Genomic DNA, 6,934 nt, shown 5'->3' on the forward strand with positions numbered 1-6,934 from the left:
GTTTTTGCTCCAAGGTTCTTTGGGGACAGTAATTCTCCTGAGAGGTGGTATGTTGCAGTGAAAAGCTGCGTGGGCTTTGGAGCAGGATAGGCCTAGGTTTGCATCCTGGCTCTGCTACTTCATCATTCCTTGATCCACTTAACCTCTCAGTTTTCAGTTCTCCATCTATAAAATGGGCTCACACCACCTACTCTAACAGGATATCGACCAGTTAAAATGAGTGACTGGTCAGTTCTCATCCCTGGAGAACATAGGTGGTTTCATCAGCAAGGATAATAAAGTTTCCCTTTTCTGGTGATGAGCTGCCAGTTTCTACCATTCATGTGTCTAATTTAGAAATCAAAACAAGTTTACTCCTTCTGACTTGACGGGTTGATCTGCTCCAGGAAGGAGATGGCCTGCCTGGCCAGTTTCTGGGAAAGTCGTCTCAGGGACACACACAGCGTTTGTTCAGGCCAATGGTTATCTCCATATTTGGGTTAAGAAAAGGACATCCTAAAAAAAAAAAAAAGAAAAGGACATCCTTCTGCCTACACTAGATTTTTGTGATTTAGGACACAGGTGAAAAGCATGCCTTCGCTTCCACGAATTTTTACAGCTTTTAATCAAATCACAATTTTAACTTAATGCCTGAGAAATGGATTTTCTAAACACAGCATGGCTATTTTTTACATTATGATAAATGCATAGTGGATATGTATCTATATTCATAACCCAGGACTAGTTATCACCTTCTGTTGTAGCAGTTCTTCTGTTTACGTATCTGTCTTCTAAGACTTTGCTCTCCTATACAAACTCAACTTGATTTAACTTAGCACCTAGCAGTGTGGTTCAAAGGGGGTATCTAAAAAATGCTGGTTGGAAAGAAATGTACAGTATAAAACCTTGAATTATGGCCAACAAGACTGGGCTTTATCCTTTAGGAAATGAGAAGCCACTAAACATTTTTAACCAGGTGAATTTCAGAACAAAAGCATAGTTTTAGGAAAGGAAAGAGCTGCTTTGACTGATGAGAAATTGGAAGCAGAAAAAGTACTTAGGAGAAAACTTCAACAGCGTAGGCATGAGGTGAAAATGTGTGACCTAGGATGGCAGCAGTCAGGATGGAAGAGAAATGACGGATGCAGGATATTTCGTGCAGAAGTTACAGTAACTTGGTACTGGTTCTGTTCCACAAGGCAGGAGGGGAAATAGTCCCAGATGGGCTGAACTTTTAGACTGACTGACTAGAATGATGACGCCATTAACAGAAACAGGGATGTTAGAAAAGGAACTGGTTTTAAGGGGAAAATGGTCACTCATATGAGACATGCTGAATGAGAAGTCATCAGACTCCCAAGAGGAACGAATGTGTTAAGAGTCGGTCAGTGTGGGGAAAGCTACAGGTTTAGAAGTGGAGAAGTCTTCAGGGGTAGAGCCCCTTAAGAAAATTTCTTCTGTGCCTCCAATTTAAGAACAAGAGGCAATGGGAAGGAGCTGATACATGGGACTAGACCTGATCATTTTTGTACCCTCCACTATTAAATCACTTAAGAATCAGATTGGTTCTGTCCTTACTCCTGTACCACACCACCTGCTGCAACAGAAAGGACTGGTTAGCAGAAACTGAGAGATGGGGCACCCCTTCCCCCACACCTCCCCAAAGCAAAGTTAGTGCTTCTCTCTTTTTCCTGTAACTTGTTACTTACCCTTTGTTCTTTTCTCCTTTGTAACTTACAGTTCTTATCTCTTGTTAAAATAATTCATCCCTGCTTGCCTCTCCCTGCTGTACTTCTTCCCCGGCTCTCCCCAGTCTAGGATGGCAAACCCACAGCACTCTTCAGCCTCACCCTCCCTAGCAGCTGTGTACAAAGGACCCAAGCAGATGCTCTCAAGGCTCAAGGTCAGAAGTTTTTTTGGTCTGTAAACCCCATCATCCTGTGCTCTCCTATTTTCTTTTCTAGTTTCTACTGAACTCAGTAACAATTAAGGATAACGTTCTTTGTGGCTCCACAAGTCAGAAAGGCTTCATTTAGCAGCAGAGGATACATTTAGATCAGAAACTCTGGCTTTGGACCTGAAATACAGAATTTGGAAATACTTGGCAGGGAAGAACCATATTACTGCATTCTTTACTTCAATGCCTGCTTGTAGTCCTATTTTCCTCAACACACACACACCCCTGTCCTTGACGCCCCCCACCTCCACTCTTAACTCCCGTCTATTGTTTCTTCTCACCTGTTCCCATCATCACTCCTTACTTTGGGGGCAGTTGGGGGAGTTGTCTTCAAAAGGCAAAAACCACTTTTGATCAAAATTACCACTGAAAATCCTTAAATCTAGGCTGCTGAGGTGCAACCCTATACTGTCATCCCAGTGTCTACAAAACCATTTATAGGACACTGAGGATGGAGGTACTTAAGATGGTAGAGTTTGGAGTGTAGCAACTGACAAGTCAGAGGAGACACCAGATGGTTGAATCCCTTGCCTTTCTTTTTCTCGGGCCAAAAAATTCAAGAAAGATAATTTGCATGACAAAATTACAAAACACATACTCTATGAGGCAGACACACATACTCTCCTAAAAATCCTTGTATCAGATGTCTGAGATCATGACAGATATAAGCTTTGTTTCCTCAACTTAGGAATCTTAGCTATATATTGAAATATTTAAAAGCAATCAAATGATAACAAAAATCATACACTGTTTCTTCACCTCTGTTAAAATGCTAAAGGAGTAAGAGAATATTTAATATTAAATTCTGTAACTCACATGCAAAGTGCTAATAAGGATGGCAATAATACCTACCAATATTGTGTGCTTCCTACATGCCAGGGATCTTGCTCTGTGATTTATGTATACATTAGTTCATGTAAACCTTAAAAAAAAAACCACTCTCAGAATTACTTCTATGTCACCGCTGAGGAAAATGGGATATGGTGAGATAGAAAACTGCTCTTGCCTGGGTCACACAGTAAAAGAGCAGCAGAGCTGGGATTTGAACCCAGGTTTGCCTTTAGAGTCTCTGCTGTCAATTCCCACACTCTATAGCCTCACAATAAATAAGCTGTTTTCTCACTGAAATGCTTTGAACTGAAACTTCGAAGATGTGATTTTTAGTTCTTAGCAGAAACATGCAGGAAATAAAAAAATGGCCTTCAGAAGCAGGCTGACAAGCCATTCCTGGGGTCAACCACCACAGATGGGACAGATTTCCTCTAGAAATAAATCTCTGCTTCTCATATCATGCCACCAAATGCCAGTTCAATGGCAACCCCTCGAAACACGGTTGTCCTACACTCAGAAAAGCCAAGAATTCCAATCCTGTTCTGCAAATTAACTGGTAGCATTGCAAACCTGATTCTGCCAAGACACAAATCCATTATAGACCGAGTGCACTGAGCCCACCGTAATCGGTCCGCCTGATTCCATTCAGGGACCCAATACTATTTGTGTCCCTGTTCATGTATTTAGTGCTAGTTCAGAAAAGCACAAAATCGACTAAAAATCCACTTAAAAAAATCCCAAAGTAGATCAGGAACTTGTCAAAATCAAACACTTGGAAACCATTCTGAAAAATAAGCAATCAGTTCCTAGTGTGCACTCCTAAATTCACCTCCTTCCTCTCAGGTCAGATTCTCAGAAAAATAAAATCCTAAAAAGACTAGCAATGATTACATTAATAAGTCGGCTTCAAATTTCATTACAAAATTATATATATATATATAAACATCAGCTATTTTCTTACAGGAAATTCAGTATTTTAGTCATTTAAGATACGGGAGTTTCCTAAGACATCAGGTAGGGAAAATAAAGTTAAATCAAGGCAAAAAGAAATGGACTGTTTATATTAAGTTGTGCCATATCCTATCAACAATTTATCTTTCTAGTCTACAGCTAGAAAGGTAACAGCTTCAAACTGAGTTTAACAAACCCTTGTCCCAGGCACTGGGAAAGGCACAATGATTAAAAAAAAATTACTACTACCTGCTCTCAGTGAATTTATAATTGAGTGACACAGATTAGACATATACATAAAAATCCTCTGCATACAATGCTTTTCCTCATCTAATATGACCAAACAGTTGTCGAAAAAGTCAGAGGTCAGAGGAAAGATTTCCAAGACCCAGACGTGTATCAGACAGGTCTTGCTTATTGTGCCAAATAATCAAAGAGCATGATTTGCTTTTTCCTCTCTGCTCATTAAGGCTCTGGCAATGAACACTGCTTTGGTTTCCTTAGTCTCTTACCTCAGTTTATTTTCTGTTCTCTGCTCATGTAATAAGATATATCTTTTTGGGATTTCCTGTTCTGCTTTTAGTTTTTTTCTGCTGCTATTGCCGGGGGCCCACGTCTTACCCTCTCCTATCACAGTTAAGTTTTGTGTTTGCTGGGGAGACCTACCACACGGTTCTTTCTTTGTGCTTTTTTACTGGAGATCTGGAAACAATCTCTGAACAGATCTGTGAGCACTGAGAATGGCTCTGAAAACTTCGAAGCTAACTATTCAAAAATAATAAACTTCTGGAAGTCTACCTTCAGAAAGTCTAATCAGGAAGGTAAAAGCCATTATAACCGCCCACCATGATTTCAACTCTTTTTTTTTTTTTTTAAGATTTTATTTATTTATTTGACAGAGAGAGGGAACACAAGCAGGGGGAGTGGGAGAGGGAGAAGCAAGCTTCCTGCCGAGCAGAGAGCCCAATGCGGGGCTCCATCCCAGGACCCTGGGATCATGACCTGAGCCAAAGGCAGACGCTTAACGACTGAGCCACCCAGGCGCCCCATGATTTCAACTCTTTGCATCTCATTGCTGTTAGCTTGGCTACAGATAACAGTAGTAAGATGGACTTCAGACTGAAAGCAAAAGAAATGATGTTAAAAAATATGTCAAATTTTAATACATGGAAGGGCTACCAATAGATGATTACTGGGGATTCAATGTCATCAACATTAGGCCAAAATCATCAGTATTTTGCACCTGCTGAAATGAAGGTCAACTTGACAAAGCCTTTATGAGACACTTCTTGGTGGTTACAGGTCTGTGAATAGCTGGAGTTGACCTTGCTTTTATTTATCCTTATCTCTGAGATTTAAAACTCGCTCTTACTTTTCATCCCCTAAATTTTGGTAGTTAATATCGGTGTTATAAAACCAATCAACAACATCATGTGTGTTTCAATTTCCCCTGGAAGGAAAAACCCACCATAAAAAAGGGGCTACAGAGTAACCAAAGGCCACAGGATGAGATTAATGATAAACCTAGATGGCTGAACCTGAATTTTCTTCAAACACTTCCTGCCTTTTGTTTCAACAGAACTACACCTTCAAGGTTAACTGCAGTCTCCCTGCGCAACGGACCAGCCCACCCTAAACTGGGAGATACTCATTCCTAATCTAATGCTCTTTATATACTTATCTACACTGTTTTATTTGAAAACATGCTATTATTCACTGACAAACAATATACACTGCATTCTACCCACGTAAGGCCAACTCTGCAGATGACCAACACACCCACCTATCTGTGAAACATAAAAGGACGGGTTTTTTTCATCAAGTTCCCAAGGGCAGAAATAGGGTAGAAAGCAAAAATGAAACGCAACTCAAACCTAAAAAGCCCTTGGAAGTTGGGTTCTCCCACAAGGAGCAGAGATTGGAGGGAAGGTACAAAGGGTGAAGGGGGAGTGGGGAGTTTGTATTTCTCCTTCCTGCAGAGTCTGAAACAGTCCCGAAGCAGGTGAGCTCTGGACCCCCGCCACCTCCCCCCTCCCCCGCCCAAGGGAACAGAGGATCCGAGGGGCTTCTGGAGGAAGCCTGAGCATCACCCTCCCCCGCCCAAGGGAACAGAGGATCCGAGGGGCTTCTGGAGGAAGCCTGAGCATCACCCTCCCCCGCCCAAGGGAACAGAGGATCCGAGGGGCTTCTGGAGGAAGCCTGAGCATCACCCTCCCCCGCCCAAGGGAACAGAGGATCCGAGGGGCTTCTGGAGGAAGCCTGAGCATCAGAGAGTGGGGGATGGGAAGAGCTGAAGTCGGGGAAGGCCGCTTCTTCTGTGGAGCAGGCTGTCTAGGTCGGGTCTTGATTTCTGCTTCACCCATCTTTTTTGGAAAACACTGATTTTTATCTTACGGGTGAAACCAGCTCTGGTCCCACTCTAGAGAGCAGGGACAAGTGTAGGGAGGGGGGTCTGGCCTCCCGGGGGTACAAAATGGGGGTGGGGGCGGCAGCCTAGAGAATGGGAACCTGTGCGCCCTCCCGAAGGTTGCGGCGCTGGGCGAGCGGGGCCCTTGAACGAGGGGTGTCAGGAGGGAAGCCCCTTTGCGGAGCTGGGATTGACGGGGGACAATAAGTAGTTGCGAGGACCCTCGGAGGATGAGGAGCCGCCTCCTCGGGGAATACCTTGAGGCGGAGGAGACGGCCCCGCCCCCTCAGGGGATGGGCGCAAGCGGCAGTTGGGACGGTGGTGGGAGGACACCGGTGGTCCTACCCTTGCTTTTCTCTCGAGAACCCGGCCCCCCGGCCACCGCCAAGCCCCAGCCCAGGCGGCTCCTACCTTTTCCCGGCGCTCCGGGCTCCGCTCCCCGCCGCCTCCGCCGCCCGCTCCATCCACAGCCCCCGAGGCCCCGCCCCTCAACCGCCAGGCGGGCGCAATGGCATTCACCAGGGCCAATCGCCACCTCGCTTCCTCAGCCCCGGCACCAGTCCGCGCCGGCTGGAGGAGGGGCTTCTCCAATGTCATTTAGGCTCCTCCCGGGGCCCCAGGATCCCTTTTGTTTGGGGAGAGCCAGGCTGGGATTGAGCTCGCGTCACTTCCTGGAGGAAGCGCCCTCCTCCGGCCCGGGCTCCGGGGTGGGCTCGCGCCCCTCCCGGCTCCGCTTCTGCAACTTTCCACCTTGTGGGAGGCTTCGGGGCAGCACGGTGGCGAGTGTTTCGTGCTTTACCCTGCCGGTC

The 6,934-nt window shown here is 45.1% G+C and overlaps 1 protein-coding gene across 3 annotated transcripts in view; it reads right to left on the reverse strand.

Annotated features, from left to right (window-relative positions):
* Positions 1 to 6,683, reverse strand: part of CTTNBP2NL (CTTNBP2 N-terminal like) — a 63,539-nt gene extending 56,856 nt beyond the window's left edge. For all 3 annotated transcript variants that reach the window (XM_054512679.2, XM_064588636.1, XM_064588635.1), the window contains exon 1: positions 6,537 to 6,683. The gene's annotated coding sequence lies outside the window, so the exon portion shown is untranslated. The remainder of the gene's footprint in view (positions 1 to 6,536) is intronic.
* Between the last annotated feature and the right edge of the window lie 251 nt (positions 6,684 to 6,934).

Source organism: Mirounga angustirostris, unplaced genomic scaffold (genome assembly GCF_029215605.1).
Source record: "Mirounga angustirostris isolate CCGP_5_RB_7025 unplaced genomic scaffold, mMirAng1.0.hap1 SCAF_4, whole genome shotgun sequence".
NCBI classification, from domain to species: domain Eukaryota; kingdom Metazoa; phylum Chordata; class Mammalia; order Carnivora; family Phocidae; genus Mirounga; species Mirounga angustirostris.